The 26,440-nt window shown below is 37.2% G+C and overlaps 1 protein-coding gene across 6 annotated transcripts in view; it reads left to right on the top strand.

The window, feature by feature from the left end:
- The first annotated feature begins 349 nt into the window (after nucleotides 1–349).
- Nucleotides 350–26,440, top strand: part of LOC132149129 (SH3 and multiple ankyrin repeat domains protein 1-like) — a 120,867-nt gene continuing 94,776 nt past the window's right edge. For 5 of the 6 annotated variants that reach the window (XM_059558088.1, XM_059558085.1, XM_059558087.1 and 2 more), the window contains exon 1: nucleotides 350–833. The gene's annotated coding sequence lies outside the window, so the exon portion shown is untranslated. The remainder of the gene's footprint in view (nucleotides 834–26,440) is intronic. The other variant, XM_059558084.1, reaches the window with a different exon arrangement.

Genomic DNA, 26,440 nt, shown 5'->3' with positions numbered 1-26,440 from the left:
ATATCAATAATTAATTAAATTTATAACCCCTCATTCTTTCTTTCCCCTTAATTTTTCTCCCTTTTTCCTTCCCCAAGCTAAGTGGTTCACTCCTTCTATTACATATGTATTTTTTGTACTGAATTCATGTTTTAACACAGTTGGCCTTAGCAGCAGAGCCAATGTTTATTCAGCGGACCGCATCTAAAGGTAAACTCCTCACAACATCTAAGAAAGCTGGGGAGAAGAAGAGCGGGAAGGAGGGGTCTGCCTTGTATCTGGGTTCTGATGGGGAAGACGGTGGAGGAGAGGAGGAGGGTCAAAAGCGATTGAGAGAGAGAGAGAGAGAGAGAGGCAGGTATGGAGGGAGGGAAACAAGAGGATGAGAGAGGAACGAAGCCAACCAACCAGCTGAAAGAGAACGAGCGATAAGGGCTGTTTGAACGTGGCAGGGAGAAAAGGAGGGAGGAGGGAGAGAGAGAGGGTGAGAACGATTGTCAGATCCGAGGAAATAGAAGTGTTACTATTCCACGAACAACTGGAACGGTGTCTGCTCGCTGACGATAGGCATTGGCTCCCATCGCTCACCGGCTCACAGGACACACTCTAAAATGTAATTTCCAAAGGCCTAATTGTTGCCACGGTGATTTATTTTCCTTCATTTCATTTTTCTTTCTTTTTGTTTTTTGTTTTATCTGCCTTTCTCTCTCCTCTCCTTCTCTTTTTGTCGTTGTTGTATTTCCCCCCTGTTTTTTTTTTACCAGCTGCTGGATTTTCCCTTTCTTTTATAACTGCTGTCATTCTCTCCATTTACAAAGGAAGGATCTACAAATAGCGGCAACCACAGCAAGACAGTAAGTGGGGCTTATTTCTCTTTACGCCTGTGCTGGGGGGATGCATGGAATGGGAGGCTGGTGAAAATGTGCAGAGGATGAGCGATGAATGGATCCCGAAAGGGTTTGTAAGAGTAGACACTGGCTGGGGGTTTGCCATTCAAAGTTGAACCATTCTAATCTGGAAATATGAGCTAATGGGAAACGGAGGCGACCTGTGTATGCGCTGTATCTGCTAGACTGAGTGAATGATGTGAGGAGATCAGACTGGGCTGGTGTTTCCTATTATCTGTAGTTTGGCTGCAGGTTCACTTAAAACAGTAGGTGCATGAGGCGCAGAAAGAATAGGTGAATACTACATCAGAAGGTTGTAAGTTTTTCTGGATATATATTTAAATATCTGTGTTAGAAAGAGCTTGGCACAGAAAAGGATCATATTGATAAAAATGACAAGTGATACAAATCAGATCCTGGCACAGAATGTAATATGTTTTTTCTCCTATGTATATTTAAGGGAGAAGCCTGATATGCAGTATCTTGTCACTCCCTGAAACACCCACCCACATACACTGGCATGCATGCAGACTTCCTCACCGAGCAGTGCTAACAAACTGATCTGCAAGCATATGATTGCATCTCTTAAATGCCACATCAGTTTTCTTTTCTGTTCACTGCCTTGTCTTTTTTCCTCATAAGCAGAATTTGCTGTTAAAGGGATAGTTCAACCAAAATGAGATTATACACTCTCATGTCGTTTCAGTTTTTTATGATTGTGTTTATTGTATGGAGCACAAAGGGTGGAATATTCAATATTATGGCGGATACTCTTTTTTTATGCAATCACCGTGAACTGCAGATTAAAAATGCACCGTTAGATTATAATAAATGTGGTCCATATGACTAGTGCACTGTTTTCCAAGTCTTATGAAGCCATGCAAAAAGCTTTGTTAGAACAGACCGAAATTTACGTTATTAATATCTTTATGCACAAATCAGTTCAGATTCATAAAAAAAGATTTGACTAATGTGTACACAAATCCACAAACACGCCAAAGAGAGCTTGCGGAAATGTCAATATTTTCAGTGAATAACAGCTTAAGCTATATTTTTATTGCACAGAGCCATTGTGTAACTTCAGATGATGCAGAATATTGCACTTCCGTCATATGGACCCCTTTTTGTGTTCTTTTTGAGGCCTTATGAATGCTTTTCCATGTGGAAATAAACATAGAAAACAGTCTTAAAAAAATTATCCTTTTGCCTTTCATGGAGGAAAGCAAATTGTACTGGTTTGGAACAATGTGGGGATGAGAAAAGGATGGCAGATTTTTAATTTTGAGTGTATTATTTTTTATATTGTGTTTATCTGGCATATGCAATTTATCCCAGATTAATATTTATTATAAAAAGTTGTGAATATAAGTAGGCTAGGTACTTTTCAGGTCATTGCCATTATCACACCATTCATTACAGATGCTTCTTCGCCCACAGACACACTGCTGCTTAGACAACACACTTAATGCCTCTTATGTAGACTGCCAACTCCTCACCTTACAGTCTGGAAGTGGCACACAAGTGAACCGACAAGCAAACATTCTCTCCTCTGCATAGATGTGAAGAGATCTTGAGTCCGGGGCAGTGTGTCTGCATGTGCTGTTACACAGGGATTGTGTGTTGTTTTGGTTTGGGACTGTCCTCTGCCTTTATCTGCTGAATCTGTTATTAGAAGCCTTTGTTTTTCCAAGTATATTCTCCTCTGATATTATTGCAGGTCTTTTCTGCGGTCACCCATAATTACATGATATATGTATTTCTAGCCACTTATTGTGAGATTGAGAGAGAAAGAGCGAAACAATGCGGGGGAGGGAAAATAATAAGTAAGATAAGTAAGGAGATTCTTTTCTCACAAACAAAATGTTGTTCAATTTATGCGTAACAGCATTAAAAAAAAATTCTAATACAAATTATTTATCAGTAGGATAAAAGGAACAAAACCTTTCAAATTCGTTTTCCTGGCACAGATATTGGGCAGAATTGTGTTTCCAACATTGCATGTAATAAAACATTTCTTCCTCAGTCACACTCTGTCCGTCTTCCCTTTAAACACATACAGAGTATCTCCGGTGTAGTGTGAGTGTGTTGGCTTCGGTGGGGGGTATGAGATAGGATGACAGAGTGGATAATCAGACAGAGGCACACAAAGAGAGTTAAAATTAGCCGCATTGAACAGGCCATTGATAAATCGGGAAACTAGAACAACACCCTTCTACTCAATGCTCTGGCTACATGCATATCATGCATACACATGGATGTGTCCAGGTTTTTGCAAAACCATTTTTTTTTATTGTGATACATAATATTATTACATACTTGATGATTGAAAAGCTGAATTCTCAGCAACTATTACTCCAGTCTTTAGGGTTACACGATCCTTCAGAAATGATATATTACCTTTAAAACCAAAGTGTTTTTTTTGGTGGAGAACTTTATACCTATTTTTCAGGATTGCTTGATGACTAGAAAGTTGAAAAGAAAAGCATCTATTTTATTTTATTTTATGTTAGTCTTTACTGTCACTTTTCATCAATTTAATGCATTCATGCTGAAAAAATGGACAACTAGTACTACAGGTATGTGAGAGCAGTGCAACCACCCTGACCCATCTCCAGTGAACAGTGAAAGTATTTCTTTCCAGTTATTTGATATTTGTGTTTATTGCTTCTTCCACAACTTCATTTAGAGATGGTGCTGGTATGTGTGAGTACCACTGCTCTCTTGGTGGTTCAAACACTTCTCTCTCATTACGCTCAGCAGAAAGATCTCCTGCGACGCATCCTCACACTTGTAACAGTGAATGAGGAGAAATGTTTTTATCTTAACATAGTAATAGCTCACACCATTTCAGCAGGCTTAAATAAATGTTCACACACTGACATAAAATCTACAGCAGGTCTGGACAACCTAACAACTACCGCACAGTGGTGCATTTCCTAAAAGCGTCATTAGCTAACTATGGTCTTTAGTTCCACTAAACTCTGTTGGTAACGACAGAACTTGCGACCATAGTTGCTTCTGGGAAACGCACCTCAGAACAATTGTAATCAACTTAATCTGATGTTTTTCTCACATTGTCCTATGAAATGAGTAGATACAAATGTGCCATTCAATATACATTTCCATCCTGAGCATGATCTAATAATACATTTGCCTGACTAAGCTAATGAAAGCAGGCGGTGGATGCTAACTGGCCAGCATGGATCGATACCAGTGGATGTGTAAATTTGGCCAGTGTGGAGGTTTGATATGGTGTTCACCGTTTCATGCTTATTAATTTAACTCAATTCCTATCAGGTTATGTTTGTTCTCTGTTCCATCCTGTCTTCTTCACTGTTCCCAACCACTTCCCCTCCTCCTCATCCATTATGCACTTTACTTCTCCGTCCCCTGTAGTCAGTGAGTTTTTCTTGCCCTCTCGTCCTTTTCTTCATCTCAGTGTGTTTGCCCAACTGTTGAAGATGGTTCATCTCTCCATCCTCTAATATTTACTGTATAGGCTCTTGGGGGGATAATTCGAGCTTTCAGGATTTAGCCCAGTCGTTTTACGCACTTCCGCTCATGTTTTTTCTCCTTATCTCACTCTGCTCGCAGTAAAGTACTGATCTGGGACAGACAGTCTCCCTAGTGCTCTGGCCTACTTCAGCTCTGTCCTTTCTATCTCACCTCCCCAAACTCTCTTTTTTCCTCTTTCCATCTGTTTATCCCTCTTTTGCCCTGAGTGTGTCTCTCTTCTTGGGGTAAGGGTTTATGACTAGTCTTGGGAGAAGATATTTATGAAACTAATGCATGACAATGTTTCGTTACTTTTACAAAAAGTAGTTACATTGTTACTTTTGTGTAACTTGTTCTCACTGACAGCTGAAAGAGACTCTTTCTTTACCAAAGTAGAAACACTTTGCTTGGCTTACAGATGCTTATTTTTGTGTGCCGTAGACAAGAGTTTCTCCACTGACACATTTTGTGTCACACACAGGCTGTACTGTGAAAAGTGCACACTGATTGTCATAACAACGGCAAGGTTTTTGGCGGCCACCTGCAGGCTCAAGGACAGAGTAGATCCACCGCTGCTCAGAGCCATCACCCCAAAACAGAGTACAGCTGGATTTTCCTTAGGCATAAAGCTTTAGATTTGTTTCGTAGCAGCATTTGAAGTTTTTATAACACACATCTCACTGTGGATTGAAAGAAATTGCCAAGATCAGTTCAAGTACATGTCACGCACATTAAAAGTTCATCTTCTGTCTCATTAAAACAATGTCTTTTTAAAACATTGTATAAACACTTCAGTGCTTCTTAAATTGCACCAGTTCGATTTTTGCAAACATACTACAACTCTACAACTACAACTTTGCAAACATACTACCTTAATAATTATACTTTACATTTATTCACCCTCATGGCATGGCATAAACCTGCATGGCTTTATTTCTTCCTTTATTTTGACCATAAAATTAAATTCAGTGGGGTCCATTGTTGTTTGGAACACAACACATATTCTTTTGTGTGAAGGAAGGGTTTGAAACAGCAGAAGGATGAACAAATTATGACAGATTATTTGCATTAAATGTTTTGGCTTCTATTCCTAAGAATTGGATGGTGCTTTGCTGGTGTACCCACTAGGTTTTTGTTTGTATTTTTTTTTTATCTCAACCACCAAAACCTCATTGCTGGTCCACCACCTGTAACAGCACCAAACCAGTAGTGTGTTGTTTTAAACTGGTCTTTTCAGGAAGGAAGGTTGATGTTGAAGGTTGAAGGTTGATGTAGTGGTTTTTGACTATTGAAGTGTTATATAGGGACAGGTGTCATGCACTCTGGTCATTTCTGGCTTTGGCAGAACTGGAGTGTCGTGGCAAAGCAGAGCTGTTTCCCCTCATAACTGATGAAAGACCCAAACACAAATCCTGCTGCTGAGAATAGTCTAGCACTTTGGAAACTCAAGCAGAGCCAGGGTGAGATGATGACAGCATCGGTGTGAGCACTGAGCATTGGGGTGTTTCTCACAGCACTGGTTGAGCATGTTTATGCTCATAAGTAGAACAGAACCCTTTGTTGAATCTCAAGAGGATGGAATCACTCGATGTTCATTTGCTTCACTGAAATAAAGTTGCAGTAATGCAGTTGCATGCTGGTATATTCCTTCCCTCTCGGTGCATGAGGATACGCTCATTCATGCCAACTGTTCTGAGTGAATGGATGGAGTCTCCTGCAATTCTATGGACCTGATCCCAGTGTAATAGTGCTAATTGCACCACTGAGAGGGAAAGAGGGATGAAGTAAAAGAGGGGGAGTGGGGCATGAATTTTCCCAGCAGTCACAAGTGCATCATCAAAGTATAGCTAATCTTAGAAACAGTGATGGTGGTGAGTCGGTTGGCCCAGAACAGCAGTATTAAACTGCCATGGCATTGCATTACGCCCCATATTGACTTTTCTATGGACGGTTCTGCTGCTTATGCACATAAATTAAGTGTTGATGTTCAGGTTCAGTAAGATGACTCTTAAGAGTAGGCTACTTATTATACAACAGTTCTTTCTGGTCCTCGAATCTGATTGGCTGATAATAGTGCAATATTACAGTGATTTGTATCACTTCGCCTGCTGTATTTCTCACAGTGAATGTCATACCGGACACCCAAATCCACTAAAGAGGGTTTATATCACTGTATTTATGAAGGAAGATGTCAATTCATTTCATCTTGCATGTTATATGTCTGATAAAGCAGGGCTTGTAAGTTCAGTGGAGCTTTGTGTACAGCATTTATAGAGTTTGTTCATGCTGTTGCTGTTAAAACCATCTATAATTTAAAAATAATACTGTTTTTGTTTCACGAAACAGTTTTAAGAGTTTTTAGGTGATAATGTACTTGTTTGGAATCAATTTATTATTAATTAATCAGTAACACTTTCTATGAAGCTGTATTAATAATACATTATAGGGGTGTTCTTAATGAATGTATTATGCATTATAAATGACTTATGTTATATCAACTCATGAATAATCATAACAACAGTTATAATACATCATAATACTTATGTATTTGTGGTTATAAGTTTAAGAGTATGATTACTTATAACACATAATGAACACCATATTAAATCTATTTCATTTACAATATAATGGACTGTAACATATCTTGACATTGTTTATTTAAGATCTGCACAGTATCTTTGATACAGTAATTGATATGAGCTTAATACTCCTGATAAAAAGCTTAATACAACTGAAAAAAAAAAAATCAGTTTTATATGGTTGCATTTGATCTTGATGATCCTCTAAATCAGTTGACTATAAGCAACTTTGCAACTACATGCCATCTAACTCTCATTAGAGTATAAGTATGCTCAAGAATGGTAGAATCTAGTTTGGTAGAATAAGTTGACATACTTGCAAAGACACTTTGTCATTTTATTTGTAGGTTGACAATCAAAATAAAGTGTTTGCATATATTTACAGTAGCAGACATACTAATACTCCAATGACTGCTAGTTGATATGTAGTTGCAGAGTTAATAATCAACAGCTGTCTAAAGGGTACCATCAAAATAATTAAACTGACATTACAGTAAAAATTGTTCTAAGCAAATGTGTCATATTACACTTTCACCTGATCTGATATCTGATCTTATGGCTGTTTGAGAGAATTTTTATCATTATTATTACTACTTATTGTTCTTTGATTGCTTTAAGTAAAGTAGCATAAGAAAAATGGCAAGATAAGAGACTTATAATACATTATAACTATGATAAATATAATCCATTGTAAAAGGGGATGCAACGCGTTCGTTGTGTTATAAATCATCATACTCTTTAAAGCAATAAACAACAAATAAGTAAATATTGTAATATATTAAAACTGTTCTTATCAATATTCTTGAGATGATACAACAAACCGTATTATTAGTTTATTCGTTTTGTTTTTATTTATAATGAATTATGCATTCATTATAATGCCTTAAGAATACCCTTATAATGTATTATAAATACAGGCTTTATAGAAAGTGTTACCAATTAATCTATTATTTGTTCCATTGCAAATAGTTTTAGCTGAGGGCAAAATCTCATCAAGTAATTTTTTGTGTAACTTCAGTGCTGTCAAAGCACTGCATTTTTACTTCGAATTTTACTCACTGAATTGTCTAGCAACTTTTATGGTGAATTGATTATATACATAGTTCTATTTAGAATTGGGAAACTAAGTGTGTTCATGATGGTGATTATAGTGACATTGTTCCGCCATTAGATGGCGACAAGAGACTGTTTTACGAGTCAGTTGTAAAGATTTTTTTTTATTGAAAGAGACTGAAATGGAAGTTATTTTTACTTTTAATAACAGCTTATAAGACGCATCCAACAAATGCAGTGAGCAGCGCTGTCATCGGAAATCACCCTTAACAGATGAAAGATATCGCTTTCCTCAGCAGACATTCAAACTAATATTTTACTGTGAATATGAGATTGAGCTGAAGAACGAATGCTGTATCAGATGCAGGTAATCTAATACTCGACTACATAATACAGTGAGCTTTTCATACAGTAAAACTTTTAATGAAGCAACTCAACGTTCATTTGTTTCTAGTTCTAAAGCAAAAATTTTTAATTAGTAATGTACCTTGAGCTCAGCTGTTAAACTGAGATTTGAATCCGTTTTGGAAGGAAGTAATTCAGCACAAAATGGGTTTTAAAAGACACACCGTTGTTGTTTTTCTTATATATTTACACACTCGTGTTGTCGAACTGTTGTATATCACAATATCACACTCACATGTAGACGTGAGATATGGCTGTACATCGGCATGCTGTGATTACCTACGGTAGTCAAGCCTATGAACTAATCACAGTTGGCCAATATACAGCCATATCTTATATTAGATATTATATATATAATATTAACTATAACTATATTAGAAGGTTGGACCTTCTAATATAGTTGTGGAAAATGGGGAACCCTGGAGTCAGAAAGATTGAGAACCACTGCTTTGTAAACATACAATAACTGACTGATTTTTTAAGTTGATATTTGTGGCCTCTAAACGTCTTTTAAGGGTGCAAATATTTCACCACACACCCTTCTCAGTATGCGTAATATCATTCAATCTTATCAGTGAATCATGTCAAGCAAATGGACAAACAAACATGTTTAACTTGTCTTTTTGTGTTAGCTGATCAAAACTGCAATGAAGAATGAGCTATAGCATGTTACTTTGTGTCTAAGAAGCGCTCATCTTCATTCAAAGGGATTATGCTGCTGAGACCTGCTTAATGAAGACAGGGGAGACAATCCGTAACTCATGAATACTTCTGCATAAAATCACATTGTTTGCAGAATCATATAGCATTCAAAACCTGTAGTAATCCATGCTTGCTTTTCTTTAGTTGTATAACACAGCCGACGCTTATGATGAGAATATCAGAGTGAAAAAATGGCTATGCCTCACAACTGCAGATCCTCAAAGACTGAATTCCATTAATGCAAATGAAAATATCCGGATTGTTTATAAAGAGTATGTTTTAGAGTTGCGCTGAACAGATTAACTCTGTGTGTGATCAATTGCATTGGTTGATGAATATCTCGTTGGAGGCAGCTATGTATGTCTGCTATCCTTCACTCTCTGTTCATCTGTTGCAGGTCTAATAGCCACATACTTCAGCTCACAGTGCTAGATGCCAGTTGCAGCAGCTGTGCTAAACTTGAAAATGTACCTCCTCATATGCTGACTGTTTTGGCTTAGTTTATCAGTGTCAGCCACACACAGACCATCAATCAACCTTTAGCTTAATTGCGGTGGCAGTGTCAGCTCAAGTCAACAACTTGATCAATAGGCTTTTAGAGCCATCCTCCTCGTGAGTCATGTCCTTTTGTAGGTTAATGTTGTGGCTGTGAGTTGACATGGAAATGTCTATTAAGTCACCTGTTATTTTGTGTTATTAGTTACATTTGTTAAAGGTCCCGTTCTTCTTGATCCCATGTTTCAAACTTCAGTTAGTGTGTAATGTTGTTGTTAGAGTATAAATAATATCTGTAAAATTCTAAAGCTCAAAGTTCAATGCCAAGCGAGATATTTCATTTAACAGAACTCGCCTACAAAAAACGACCCGTTTGGACTACATCCCTCTAGTTCCTGCAGTAATGACGTCACTAAAACAGTTTTTTGACTAACCTCCACCCTCATGAATACACAAAAAAGGGGGCGTGGTCTTGTTGCACTCGCACAGAGAAGGAGGAAGAATTGCGTTTGAAGAGTGTTTTTGTCGTCATGTCGTCGAAACGCTGTTATTTTCATCTCTGAGTCCAATCACCTTTGTTTGGGCTTCCAAGGGACGCAATTTATGTTTTATTCGTTTCCTGAAAATTATAATCCACATGTAAAACTATGTGCAGCACATTTTGCTGAGGACAGCTTCCTCAATCTCAATCAGTTTAATGCCAGATTCACACAAAGATTATTCTTGAAAGATGGAGCAGTTCCCTCTTTGTCTGGAGAAGGCGTTGTTTATGGACCGCGTTTAACAGTTTCTGTAACTTGTTTAGCTTTGTTAACTAGATGGTAGGGCTGTGCATAAAATCGTATGCGATTTTCATGCGCATCTTGTCAGTAAAAACGCTCCTGTGATTATAAGTAGATCTCCAGCATGTGCGTTCAGATCAGGATTGCCAGGTTTTCAAAACAAATCCTGCCCACTTGCTTCTCAAAACTAGCCCAATCGCGTTTCCAGGAGGGCAGCGTGCACTAAGCTGGTGTCGAATCACAACACAGGAACCGCTGGCCCAATCAAAACTCGTCACGTATTTCTGAAGGAGGGGCTTTATAGAACAAGGAAGTCATCTGCTCGTTTTTATGACAGTGAAAACAGCGGTATACAGATAGGTGAATTGTGTGAAAAATACTGTGTTTTTTTTACACGCGAAACATGAACACGTTATATTGCACACTGTAAACACAACCAAAGCTTCAAAAAAACACGAAAAACGTGACCTTTTATGCTTATTTATAATTTTGTTTTGTTCATTTTTATCATTTTCTGGGTTTTTAAAGGGATAGGTCACCAAAAGTGTAAAGTCTGTCATCATTTAATCTCTCTTAAATTCTTCCAAACCTGTATGAACACAAACACTGTATGAGCAGTTAATGGTAGCGATTGACATCCGTGGTTTTGGGGAAATGATAGTATGAGAGTCAGTGGTTACCATCACCTGTTTGGTTAATAAATATTCTTTAAAGTGTCTATTTTTGTGTTCAGCAAAAGTAAGGAACTCATACAGGTTTGGAACAAGAGGAGGGTGAGTAAATAATGACAGATTCATGATCACTTGAAATCCACAACAAATATTTCTGTATAGGTTCTTTGTATATTTAGTATCACCATGAGGCTGGCTTCATTAGCCAAGTTTTGGATAAGTGTTTTGGAAGTTGCTTTACTTGATATAGGGCTGAAAATTTATCTTGTTATAAAATATTTTCAATGACCTCAATAATGGCACTTTTGAAATTTTCAAGTTTTCCAGGATGGTGCATGGGAACAGTGCAGATATGTGTGTTTTAAGCAGTGTGTTTTTTGTAGCTGCTTGAGGAATGAAAGAGGAGAGAAAAAAACAAAACAGATTCAGAACAAGTTCTTCTTTCACCGAAACAGGTGCATGTTCAAGCCTATAGCTATTAGCCTGAAGAGATATGTGTGAAGAGCAATATGTGACAGCATAAATTATAAGAAAACAAGAGTCCATCTGTGCACTTGCATCAAGTTTGAACAAACATTAGTTTTGAGTCATATTTTACACATCTTTTTATGAACATGTGGCAATGACCTACCTGTTGGTATCTGCAGATTTATTAAGTATATCACATAGTTGTCAACCAGGGTTCTATATTAACTTTTTTGATCACCAGCCAATGTGGCTGGTAACTTTCTGGTAAGTTACCAGCCAATCAGAATTTCCAGTAGCCATTTTTTTTCTGTAAAAATAACAAATTATGAGTGCCACTGAATGCATTTGATAATTTTATTAACATTGTTGGCATGAAAAACACATATAAAGTACAATGCATACAACAAAATATACACTGACTCAAATTTAAAATTATTAGTTCCCACCACGAAATTGCTTGTTTTGTTTTTTCTTTCGCGTAACTTACATGCGGCAATCCTGAAAAAGCATTACGACATTCTTGTGATCAAACACAAGCCATTCATGACCCGGATTAACAAACCGTGCCCACGAATTCCCAATCCGTGCGCTCAGATTTTGTAAACCGTACCCTCGGTTTTTGAATCCGTACTCACGAATTCATAATCCGTGCGCACGCTTTCGCAATCCATTCCCACGGATTTGTAAACTGACACGCATTTGTGGCTCCGCCCCCACAGGCAGATTCATTTCTGTTTATTAAATATTATTTTTCATAGTATTCAACGAGACCACGATCAGCATTCACAAAATAGTCTTCTTTTTAGCGTTTATTTTACATTAACCTATTAATTTTACAGCCGCCTGTGTTTTATGGCCAAAAAAATAAACGCTAAAAAGAAGAAGAAAATAAGGGTAAAAAGCAATAGAAAACAAATAATATGCCGATTATGTTTTCATTCCTTTTCTCTCTAACTGAATGCAATGTTATTTTTCGCCTAATTATTTAATAATAACATTAACAGTGAAGCATGCATCTAACTCCGGCAGGTGGGGTGGGGTGGATGGAGCTTAGTATAATAAAATCACAAAAATAAGTCTTCATGTTAAGAAAGAATTGTACACAAGCATTTCCAAAACTGTCAAAGGTTATTTAGAAATAAAGCAATTCATGAATTATTTTATGACAAACATTTTTACTGTCTTGTAATAATTTATTTAGCCTACAAATTAAAATTATAAAAATAACTTTATTTTTATCATTATTATATATTATTATACAGGTTATGCATAAGAATCTTTATCCAAAACAACTTACAAAAGAGGAAAAATAATGGCAGGTTTATTGTACATTAATAATCAAATGCTATTATAAGATTATCACAAATTTAACAAGATTTTGATGCACATCTTTCTTATTAAATCTTTGTATTCCACCTCGTACTACACTCGATAGAGAATCACTTACGACACTTTGCTGTAGACCCATTCCACATAATAATATTCATTAAAACTGTATGTTATCACGTAGGAGCTTGCTGCATGAATCTGTGAGCACGGTTTACAAATCCATGGGAACGGATTAGTGATGGGATTTATGGCTCTTTGAGGGGATCCGGATCTTCGCGATCCGTTCCTTTCAAAGAGCCGTTCAAAAGAACGGCTCTTTTGGCTCTTTTTAAATATTTAGTCAGTTTTAAGAAGCCAGCTTGGGGGCATCTCAGTTTATCCTGGAAATAATTACTGGGAGGAACAATTAGGTGAGATTTGTAGTCAAATAATTAAAACTCAGATATCACACACCAATATCTGAGTTTGAATTATTCTGAAATATTGATTATTACCTCATTTGTCATGTGTGGACTATATTCCATAGGGTTGCACAAATCCCTCTGCTTAGACAGTGACATCACTATTTTGGATTTACCTTTAGTACAAAGTGTGTGTGTGTGTGTGTGTGTGTGTGTGTAAAGCTACGTTGACTTATGTTATTCATACAATACCTACTCACAAATAAACATCAAAAACAAAGCCGGCTGCAATGAATTTCTGTGCAAAACAGCTTTTACTACAAACACTTCCACACAAGAACATTGTTATCACACAAGAACATTTTGATAGAAAACTAAAAATATTTAAAGTAGATAAAATTCTAATAAATAAAATGGAAATGTCTACATACTACTGTAAACTTTGCAAATAGGACATCAGCCCCTTCAAGTCAATGAACAATAACAAAGTGGGCTGCAATGAACATGCACAACTAATAACTAATATCATCACGCTATAAAGGGTTGGCCTGCGCTGGGTGCGCCCCTCCCCCTATAACTGTTCTGTCTCGCGGGGGAGCTCATTTGTGTGCATCTGTGTGAAACACGCACAGGAAAAAAGAACGACAGAAAGAACGGCTCCCCTCCAGCCGCGACTCGGCTCCCATCGTTCATGTTTATGAGCCGTTCAAAAGAATCGGTTCGTTCGCGAACGTCACAGCTCTAGAACGGATTGCGAAAGTGTGCGCGCAGATTATGAATTCGTGGGTACAGATTCAAAAACCGAGGTGAGGTTTACAAAATCTGAGTTTCACGGTTTGTTAAACCGAAGAAACAGTTTATGAATTCGTGAGTACGGTTTATAAACTGAGGGGACGGATTGCAAAACCGTCGCCACGGATTGATTGTTTTTTCTCCTACAGATGACGTGCGGGGCTCCGTAATATCCTCATCCCCTGCCTCGTTCCTCTTTTCGCCCCCAGAAATCTGCCCCAACCACCGCCGCATTTAGTTTAATCTTAATTTTTTTCTTTAATAGCTAACTCCCTCCTCTTTCAGTCTATGTTCCCTGCTCTGGCTCCATTCTTTTTTCTTCCTTGTGTTTTCTGATGGACGCTCTATTCGTTTCCATGTTTTTTCGCGCTGGTTTAACTGCAAACTGCGTGCAGCCAATGGGCATATGAAACGTCATCACGTAGCTTTACAGCACAGTGTTCATGGGAAATGTAGGAAGTTCTGCCAGGGGGATAAATTACCGAGAACAGAGCCTCATGCCATGGATCACCAGCCAAACTGGCTAGTAAGTTTTAATCAAAATTCTAAATTAACACCCGCCAACCCGCCAAATGCGGGTTAAAATTAATTTTGGCGGGTGTTAATTTAGAACCCTGTTGTCAACCATCAGTTGCAATAATGGGCACATGTGACTGAAGAGTGTCATGATGTATATTATTATTAAGCAGCTCGCTGGAATACTTGGTCAGTCACAACAAATATCTGTCAGGTATTTCATATTATTTGCCATTATCTATTCCCCACTCATCTGAGTAAGTGAAACCGGCTCTACTTTGATGTCTCTTGTAACACACTGTGGACATCAGTTATCAACTGTAGCAAAAACGACCTCAGACAACCTCAGTTTTAATATTATTGTAATATTGCTGCAGACTGCTCAGAGTCTGGGTCCTAATCATTTTTCAAACTTCAGACACTTCAAAAGATTCAGAAATTGCCAACTCTAGTGCCTTTTAATGGTTGCAAGACTCAGGTCAAAGATTTTTTTAGCAGTCATTTTGTCATTTTGTGTAGTTAGTCACATTTCTTTACACATTATTCTTTGTTTTTGTTGTTGTTCTTATTGTTGTAATGTTTTTAGCTGCCTTCAAAAACATTGAGATTTTAATCTAACCAGAGACTAACAGATAAAATCATAATATATACAGTACAGACCAAAAGTTTGGACACACCTTCTTATTCAAAGAGTTTTCTTTATTTTCATGAATGAAAATTGTAGATTCACGCTGAAGGCATCAAAACTATGAATTAACACATGTGGTATTATATATGGAATTATATACATAACAAAAAAGTGTGAAACAACTGAAAATATGTCATATTGTAGGTTCTTCAAAGTAGCCACCTTTTGCTTTGATTACTGCTTTGCACACTCTTGGCATTCTCTTGATGAGCTTCAAGAGGTAGTCACCTGAAATGGTCTTCCAACAGTCTTGAAGGAGTTCCCCGAGAGATGCTTAGCACTTGTTGGCCTTTTTGCCTTCTGTCTGCGGTCCAGCTCACCCCTAAACCATCTCGATTGGGTTCAGGTCCGGTGACTGTGGAGGCCAGGTCATCTGGCGCAGCACCCCATCACTCTCCTTCTTGCTCAAATAGCCCTTGATGCCTTCAGTGTGACTCTACAATTTTCATTGTCATGAAAATAAAGAAAACTCTTTGAATGAGAAGGTGTGTCCAAACTTTTGGTCTGTACTGTATATAAAAAAGAATAAAAAAATAGGTCAAAAAGATTAAAACTACTGTAATACACTTTCATATTGCTGCAATAGGATGGTGAGTCCTCAGGTGTGTCAGAGCAGTTATATTGCCTTCACTATGTGCTCAGTCATCCGTTCATCCCATTTATAAGAGATTATGATGAATGAGCCAGACCCACATCCACACCAGGATCCTGGTTTTGATCCTCTTCAGGCCTTATTCAGAAAGCTGTGCGTGGGTCAGCCAAGCAAGCAGCGTCTTGAGGTGGTGCCTTGCGATGATGGGTTCAGGATAGATTGGCGTGATTGGCTGGAGTGCTTGTGAGCATTAATAATAGTGGCGCTGCTGGTTGTATTTATAGTAACGGTGGAGGGTGGCAGCGCTGTGAACGGGGAATGATATATGACAGAACCTCTCTAACTGCTCAGCCGTCCGCTTGCTTGCCTGCGAGGCCGGTGTGTGTGAGTGAACACCAATTGCCATGACTAACAGCTGCAGAAATAGTGGGTGGTGGGGCCCTGGAGATGTACATGAACACTGGCAGACTTTGACACACACAAACAAACATAAACTTGCAACTTTCAGTGCTCCATTTAGCTGAAAACATCTTTTCTTTTCTTGTGTCTGAAGTTCTGTCCAAAGAGTTATAACAATATTTTGGGCTCAATGGGGAATATGGCACATGACCAAACCAGAAAACTTCTCTCATCGATTCCACTTTTCAGAGAATGTTTTAGCAGCAGTATGAACTGACAGTATGGACTTTTAAGGCAATCAGCTAACCTGCCTATTTCTTTTTGTTGTTGCCATTTTATTTGATTTTAATATCTGAATGTTAGTAAGAAGAAAATTTTTAGATATCACTCTGCATATGCGATGGACAGAGCTTATACTCATATTTGGTAGCTCATTTGAAGGTATCTTGAGTAAAACTGCTGCGTACTTAATGAAGCACAATACAGAAGTTTGTTGCAAAATTGAAAGTACTTGGCATAATGTTGATTACCGTAAAAATGAATTTCCTGTTCGTCATGCATTGTTTCAGCTGTAACGTTGTTCTCATCATTTTTATGTCTTAGGTGTTATCATGGCAACAAAGTTGTGTAGTTCAATATAGCTTTAGAGTAAAGGTTAGTAAGCAATTTTGGCCCCATTCACTTCCATTGTAAGTCACCATAATTCTGATTGTATTTTTGATTGAGAACATGTATTAAACCCAGTATATTTCTCTAAGCTTTTCTTACAGACATGATGGCTGAAAATATTTTCCCCTTATTATCAAGGTTTAAGATTTATGTTTGGCTTCCTTTCAACATAAGGTCACTGTTGTTGGCTCTTCAGACTCTGCCCAGGTGGCTGCTTCTATGTCATACTCCAGAGCTTTGATAATTATGAAAGAAGACTACGTAATGATGGCCATAATCATCACATTAACATTTGAAAGCAGAAAGCCTTCACACTAGACAGGATTGATTTAATTTACATCCCTCAAACGCATTATTGCCAGATTATTGTTTTATTTTCAAATCAGCCATGGACCAAAGACTGCAGGAACTTCACTGATCACAGTCTTAGAGATTAGAGCTAAGAACAAGCAGCACTCGAGTTGTGTCTCAACCAAAAGAGATTATTGGAAAGTGGTTTTGCAGAATCAATAATATGATTTATGAAGTTACACTAAATATGTTCACAATAGATTCAAGAGATTCAGATACATCGCTGTTCTTCGTGCTTTGTACTGCACCTCCTCAAATTGATACACTAAATCCCAAGCCTGCTCACAGCGTAATTACTCTTTAAATTAAAAATTATCATGCCTGCCATTCTTGGGAAATTTTTGACACCGGTTGCATATGTTTCTTTATGCATCTTTTTAGATGTAATCAAATAGCTCTGTCATGAAATGGCACTTTTTCATTTCAGTCATACGCATCATTTAGCATTGTCCTGGGAGCGCACAACCCTACGTTTCCTCAAGCAGAATGCGCAGTTTTGCATGACAGATGTGGATTTGGAGTCTTGTGGAAGCTGAAGGAATGCTAAGTGTCTTTTCTGTTCTTTTTATTGCTTTGAATAATTTAAAATGCAAACACAATTAAGAGGTGCAGCGTGTACATGTATTGTTGAAGCCGAGGGGCCTGGAGGAGAGGGAGGGGGAGAGAAGTGCTGTTTGAAGTGTTGCCCTATTGACTGGCCTATATAGAATAGATTAGAATGATATAAAGACAATTCCTTGTGTGTTGGTTTTCCCCTTTCTTCCACAGTTTGAACATACAAAGTCAAATTAAATCTTTAGCTTCTTGACGCTCTTCTCTCTGTTTCCCATCTGACACTCTCCACTAAAATTAATGAGAATATCAAGGCTTCTGTCATCAAAGGCAGAAGCTTTTAGAGGCAGGAGTTAGTGTATGTTAATGAATAACGATTACTGAATGTAAAAAACATGTAGCTGATAAAAGCCACTGTCATCTCTCTTTATGTTTAACTCTTTATTTATACATAGATGCTAAGCTAATGATATTGAATGCATTGGGAATTTGTGGAATGAAGTGTTTGATTCTCATGCACAAATAAAGGTTCTTTATTGGCATCTGTGGTTCCATGTAGAACATTTAAAAAGGTCACGAACTGAGAAATCCAAAATTCCTTTGATCTTATGACACGTAAGAGGTCATTGTGCTATAAAAACATCCTGTACGTTTCAGAACTCAAAACTTTCTCATTAGTCTAAAAACTGCTTATATTGAAGCCAATCTGCCCAAAACAGCACGTTGTGGAATGTGCCACTTAATGATGTAATAGTTTGGACAAACACTGTGTCCTCACGAGAAGATCAATGCCTGCTTCTACATCACTGCCTGATTAGCCCCGCCCACCAAATTTGTGCCTGTAGTAAGTAAATGATGAGAGGGGCAAATGCAGGTCTACAGAGAAACCAAATTATAAACTTTTACCATTGATTTGTTTACAAACAAGGAACAATTAGATATAGGTTTTCAGAAAGATTGAAACTAATGCAACTATATATGCGACTATATTGGATCCGACAGTAATGGCGCACCACACAAGAGTGAATAACTATTTTTATTACGTGGTCACTATTGTTATTCATTGTTTTTCATTCATTCATATGTACTGAGTATTTATGCATTTTAACCTAAATCACAGCAGCATCCATCTGTGAAGGATGCAGCCTGTCAGACACACAACTTTTAGCCTATCATAGCAGTGGGCGTTTACTTCCGAGTCTACAATCCACCACACATATTCAAACAGAGCGTTCAGATGAGGGGGTCAAAACATGACAAAAAATAGCCTATTACTTCTAAATATAATTTAAAGTATTGATAAGCTTATAAGTGGACCTCAGAGAGCAGTCCAAAAAAATAAACAAAAAACAAAGACAGTTTATGACCCCTTTAACATCCATGGAACTTTTTCATTCCACAAAAGGTTTTTTATAGTGGAAAAAATGTGCTTCAATGTTCTTCACACTAAGAAAACTGTGGTTCTTTTAAGAACTGTTCACTTAATGTTTTTTGAGGAACCCAAAATGGTTCTTCTACACTGCAAAAAAACCTTTTGGAAGAATGTAATGTGACAGTGTACAGTTTTCAATGTTTTGTGGCATCCAGAATATATAATACAGTGGGAATCTAGCCAAGAGAGCGTGACAGAACATCTGTCAGATTATACCTTTAATGTGCCATTGATGTTTTATGGTGGTCATGTCATTTTGAGAGCTGGCAAGGATATTATTGATTACAGTGAATGTGGTTAGATAGCTGCCCACAGAACTCCTTTAAATACCAAAGCGGCTTCTTTTCTCAAGAAGAGCGCTCTAATATCAGTGACCTCTGCACCAGCTGTAATATTGACATTGCCTTCTAAAAGTCAGGCCACTATCATTTAACCAATATGATACTTCTTCAAAGTACTTTATGCTCAGATGGTGCAACAAAAAAAGAAAGGTGACAAATGACAAAATGCGCAATATTAAGAAGTTAAAAAATATATGTTTTAAATGATGGTACATAAAGAGCATATGGTGAAATTAAATAGTGGAGGAATAAACAATAAGCAAATACACTGAAGAGTTTGGTAGTTGTTTGTATCATAGCTGACATGTCCTTCTGTCATTCATATTGTCAGTTTAGTATATCCAAATGGGGTGGTTTTAAATGAATGGTTGACATTTTGATACTGCAACTCAATCTGTCAAATCCCGGTGAGGAAGATGTGTGACATTGGCTGGTTTGGAGCCTTTAGTAGAAAGTGACAGCAGTTTTAATGGATGGCTCAATGGGTCAAAGCGTGTTTGTGTGTGTCAAGGCACTTTCCTACAAAATAGGGTATTTTCAACAAATGTTCAGTGAAGAAAGACGGTAAAATATTTAATTATTTTAATAATAAAAATGAAATGAAAGTAAATAAATTAAAATGTTACAAGTTATGCATTCAATACTACAATATCTGTAAAAAATTTGAAAATGAAATAAGATTATTTGCATGTCTTAAAATCATGCTGTAGAAAGGGTTAATATGTTAAATATATTCCATTTCTTGAGTGTCACAAGTTTAAGGAATGGTGTTTTTTTTGGAATGCGGGAAAATCATGCACTAAAAGGGATCAGTATTTGGTAGGTAAAATGTTTATATTTAGTTTTACTACAAGGAATGGAGTATTTATTTGATTATTTAATTAATGTCAAAGTTATGAAAATGGTATATTATTAGTTGTATGATGCAGTCAGCAATGTGAGTACTTCTAAGGTGGGATACAACAAAATAGTTTTACACTCAGAAACTGTTAATTAATTAACAATTAATTACAAAAAAAAACACATTATGGAGAAAGTAACACATTAAATTAAATATGAAAATTTTCATGTAAAAAGATAAACATTATTTTATTGTAAAACTTCAATAATCTTTTTAATAGTTTTATTTTAAAAAAATGTAATTAAAGTATGGGATTTGTACCTCTACTACTTTACACCAAAGGGAAAGTGTATTTGTGGAAAGTATCATAATCTTTCCCATTTCTTCTCTTACCATATCACTGCTCAGTTTGACCTATGTTTGTTGAATTGAATATTGACATCTGGAGTGCGTTTGTTAATTGCACTTTCGCAGAGGAAGCAGAGCATGTTCTTTTCGAAGTGCAAGCTCCACTGATCCAGCTTCGTCCCGCCCTCCCCTGTCAGCCATCTCTTTGAAACAGACACACAGAGACATTTTAATCCCTTATATTTTAAATCCCTCTGACGGTCGATCATCGCAAAATATGTCTGTCACAAAATGCCAGGTCAGGTGGGCTTGCACCTGAGGGAGCCTTGGCAAAAAAAGCTTGTGGCCTGTCAGGAAACCACAGCCTGAAATGTTGCAATTCTGTCAGTTGGAGGAAGCCCTCAGGCCACAGTGATAACACATCACCACACAGCACTGTCTCAAACACAGTAAACCAGCTTTATTTGACATGTTAATACAGCTGTGATTTACCCATGTCATCATATTTTTGTGGAGGTTTAGTCTGAGGTAAAATCTGTTTGGACAATTTATTCTCAGTTATGTCGGTTGTGTTTTCCTTGCAAACCAATTGCAGCCTGAGAGGAATTTTCAGTTTTGTTTTAATACTCTCGAACACATTTATTTCTAAACCAAATATACTCCGCCTCGAGATCAAATAAGACATTTATCTCCTCAGTTTAGAGAGCTATTGCACAGAAATGATTAAAATATCAGTATGAATAAAAAAGATAGAGTTGGCAAAATACACAATCACATCTTCAGCTAACGTTTAAGAGATTTGTAGGACAAACCTCAAAAATTGCAGCAGTTTGTGTGTTTGAAGGATTTTGAGGTTGATTCCACTCTTTTTTTTTTTTTGTCTCTTTGGAGATTTCTTTTTCTCTCTGGTTTACCTCAGACTGTTAATACTATACACTAGTCTATACACTACTACACTTTTTGATGTAGCTATCTGAGCTTCAATTTGTAATAGCCAAAATCCCCTATAAGAAAACCACTTTTTTCACTTTGTAGTAATGATTTCTGGTGGCCATATGTGTATGATCCTTTGTTAGTTTTTATGATATCTTACGTCAGATTTTTTAAGTTCTTCCTAGTTGTATTGTATAATCTGTGTCCATTAACTCTGTTTTTAACACAAACCTCAGTGCATTAGATTAGAAAACATATGCTGACCACAAAACAGCTGAGTCTGTGAACCGCAAAGATCCAAAGCATCCTGTTCTGTTAAAGTTCTCTTGAGGATGTCTTTTCAGACCTACAGGCGAAAAAAGAAAGGCCAGGAGGGTTTATTGACAAGTAAGAGGAGGCAGTTTGATTGTGCAACATAGTTGTGTTGTTTAACAAGTAAGTTTTAATGTAGTCATTTTGTCTGTCTGCTTTGCTAAAGCCAGATAGAAACCTAATTTATTTATGCATGGTATCTCCCACACTGCCACCTAACTCATTTCATATTCATGAGACACACTGTATTAGATTGACTGTACTAGAGGTTATTAAAGTTATAGTTCACCCAAAAATAAAAATTCTTTCATCATTTAATTATCCAAACCTGCATTCATTAATACTTTGAATTAGCTTTTATTTTAAAATGTTCATCTTAGTTCGAGTTTTAGTAATTTTGTTATGTTTTTGACAATTTATTCGATTTAAACATTTCTTTATAGCTTTAATTTTTGTTTCAGTTTTAGGTTTTGTAATTCGAGTACTTCAGTTTAAATTCATTTCAGTTAGTTACAATATTTGTAATTTTCATTTAAGTTTGTGTCAGCTAAAATCAACTGTATCTTTAAGACTACAGATTTGACAGTCTTGTATCTTCTGCCATCTTATAAAAGAAACAAAAAGCAGCATGACATCAATATGTCTCGTTCATAGTGGGATGATCCGTCCTGCGTTCGTGCCATCGTGCATCGTGTCTCCAATCATTTTTAAGCATGAAAAACCCAAGCATCAAACCCAGAGCCCACACATTCTCTCCCCCTGCAGCGTTCCGCTCTAATGTGTAACCTCTTTATGTGCTTCCATTCAGGAATGTTTTGGAAAGCTCTTTCTCATTGAGATGTCTGTGCTCTTATCAGTCTAGCCAGAAAGTGCAGGCTAGCGAGGCATTGTTCGGTCTCTCAGAGGTGGTCAGGACTAGAGCTGTTTCTTGTTATGACACTGCTATCAACTGCGCACGTTGAGCCAGGTTTGTGCCCAGAGGAAATACGACACTGTCATGTGTCCAATGGCTGGCTGATGAACAGGCCATGAGGTGACATCACTGTCACATGAGCAAAGGAAAGGTGGAAGTCGCTTGACATCATTTCTGTTGTTGACAAGACATGTGACTTTTCCCCTCTCCCTCCCTTTTGGTCTTTTCATGCATGCTCGCTTATTCTCTCTCTCCATCTCTCTGAAACACACTCTTAAATACTCTGTATGTGGGCCGCTGCTCTGTGTAGGAATCTCACGCTCTCCTTATAGAACCACAGGTCACTGCTGATTGATGTTGATTGTGTGAATAGAATATAAATCAGTCCACTTTAATGAAGGCATGATGCTGAGGTGTTTCAAGAGACTAGTGGCCCATGAAATCTTCTTCTTTCAAGCTCTCTTTCTTTCTTCTTTTCAATCCGCTTGACACGCCACAATTTTACTAATCTCATACGTGAATATATTTAAGGGTGTGAGCTTTTTCAAAATTGTGAGATTCTGACTCAAAACAGCGTCTTTTGTCAGAGTACAGAATAAAAGAACTGGCTCCTTATCAGTTCATAAATTGAATTGGAATTTGGATTTGAATGACAAAAGGAGGAAGTTTCTGAATTGCACACAGTAAATTAACACACCAATTTATTCTCCAGTGTTCTTCTGTCCTTGGTGACTAAAGTTAATATATTAAATATGATTAAATATACACTATTGTTCAAAAGTTTGGGTTGGTAGGATTTTTTATTTTATTTTATCAAAAATACAAGAAAGGGTAATATAGTGAAGTATTAGTACAATTTACAATTTACAACTGTTTAGTTAAATCTATCTATCTATCTATCTATCTATCTATCTATCTATCTATCTATCTATCTATCTATCCATCCATCCATCCATCCATCCATCCATCCATCCATCCATCCATCCATCCATCCATCCATCCATCCATCCATCCATCCATCCATCCATCCATCCATCCATCCATCCATCCATCTATGTGTCAGTTGTAAATGTTACACAACCCTGGTTTACTGACATTTAAGAAAAAAAATCTGTTAGAAATGTCAGAAAGAGAGAGGGTCGTTGCAGTTGAGTGAGTTATATTCTCTGCTCTATCTGAGATATTTTACAGATCTTGTAATGTTTTCTGAACGTAATTTGAAAATGAAAGCCGTTTTGGAGAATACAGTCTAAGCGGGATCTAAGATCTTAATTAGTCCCATGGTGGAGAGTTGTCGACTCAGAGGGGGAGTTTGATTTGTAGCCTCCCCTAAGGTGCATGTATGTGGAAGTACAGCTGTTTTCAGCTCTCTAATGTGATTTCTGTTATATAACCAGACCAGAATCTTAGAGTACACAGTAGAGATTTGAGCTTTTGGCTCAGTTTTTTGCTCTTTTGCTGTGGTAATATGTTTCTATACAAATGTGACCTTGTGTGGTGTCTTTTGATGTGCCTGTGTCATGATGGGTATTTGATTCAGTGACATAATTGGAAATTCCCAACACTTCAAATTAAGAAAAAATGCAATGAATGAAGAGCTTCAGAAGTAGGTCACTGTTATTACCCACATCATAAAATATGTTGCGTTGGTTATTGTTTTATGTGCTCCCGTGTAAAGATGGCTGATGGTGAGAGGGAATTAGGATGACTTGCTTCCGTTATGTGGAGGAGATTGCAAAATAACTCTCTGAGGACTGAAACTCTCTGAGGGGCCAACTCTTAGTTGGTTGATTGACATGTGCTAGGACACACAAGATTGTGAGGTCAAATAAGCCAGAAGTGAGTAATTCTGCACTCACTTCAGTGATTCTGTCCTACCTGTCTGGCCTCTCGCACATGCAGCATTAGCCTTTGGATGGGCGTATGTATCAGAGAGAAATTGGCCGCTCCAGTTTCATGGTGTAAAAGTGGGGCGGTCTGTTCCTTGGAAGTTTCCCAGTATAATGTCCTGGGGGCCGAGATACTGAAAATATCTATCTATATAGATGCTTTGTCCTACATTAAAGTGAGGGTGAAAGAGAGAGAGGGCAGAACACCTGAGATTGTGCAAACGACAGAGAGTGATAAGAGAGAAAAGCCATCTTAGGGATGGACAGCAGCTGGGAGACCAGCAAACAAGCCTAAGTTTTTTTTTAAGCAGGGTTCACACAGACTTTTAGAAATGTCTTGCTGTTTCACAAAGTTTCAACACTGTAAAAAAAATTTTTTTTTAAAAAACAACAATAAAAAGCAACATGTTACATTGAGTGAGTGACCTGAATTTACTCATTCATTAATGTAAATGTTTTGTTTTGTCAATAAATTATTTTCAATGTAACTATAGATGTCTTGTTCAGAAAATCAACACCAGTTAATGATTTTATATCATTCTGAAAGAATTTTCATTTTTGGGTGGACTATCACTTTAAGGCCCTGTTTACACTAGTGTGTTTTTGTTTTAAAACATTGTTTTAGAATGAAAACGATTCTCGTCTACACTGGCGTCTCCGCTGCGTTTCAGAAACGATCTTTGTTTATATTACACAACTTAAAACACATGTCACGCGACCATTCATGTAGTTACAGCCATATGAATAGGTAGATTACGTATTATCTAGATGGCGGATGCATCTAAGTGATTGGGGGCGATCGAATGGGGAATCTATCTATACATCTTTGTGTACAACAATGCGCATGATGTTAATGATTACACAGCCGCCAAGGATATGCAGAGCGAATATCAGCAGTTACGCCATCATTTTCAAAAGTCTCCATTTTGGTCCATTTACATTGAAATGCAAACTAAAGCATTTTCAAAAGTATCAGTTTTCGAGGGTCGAAAATGCAGAGTAGTGTAAATGATAGACGTAACCAAAAGCAAAGGTTATGCGTTTTAAAACGAAAATGCACTAGTGTAAACGGGGCCTAACATGAACTCTGAAATCATTACTGCAGTCATTGAGATCTTGCAAGGTAAGGTCTCATAGACCTTAATCAGGTTAGATGCCTTATTGATTTTAACATGGATGAAAATAAGGCTGTAAAGGATAGATTTACATTGTTTGCAGTGGCACGTATTATATAAAGGTTCTAGACCCTGTCATTTTCACAAAGTTTTGTCTACTGAATGTTGTTGTTAAATAACAGCATAATCCACGTAATGCACTGTAATCTCTCACAGCCTCATTTTCATTCCTTTCAAAAAAATTCAAATGGTGCTAAGGTCTAAAATGGTGAGACAAATTGTGTAAAAAGGTAAGCTCTGACCATCACATTATGACAAGAACAACAAAATAAATCAGCTATCAGCAACACATTAATCCAATAAATGTAGCCGCTTAATTTATTCATGCTACAATGCATCCTGGGAGCTCACAAATCCTTATCAAATCATCAACATGATTAATATGAAATTGTTTGTCTAGACAAATCTGTTAGGCTAGTAGGGCAACATTAAGGGGAATATTGTTGCTCTA

The sequence above is a fragment of the Carassius carassius genome, chromosome 9, assembly GCF_963082965.1.
Source record: "Carassius carassius chromosome 9, fCarCar2.1, whole genome shotgun sequence".
In the NCBI taxonomy this organism is placed as follows: Eukaryota; Metazoa; Chordata; class Actinopteri; order Cypriniformes; family Cyprinidae; genus Carassius; species Carassius carassius.
Note: the sequence above shows the minus strand (reverse complement) of the source record. Positions and strands in the feature narration are given on the sequence as shown.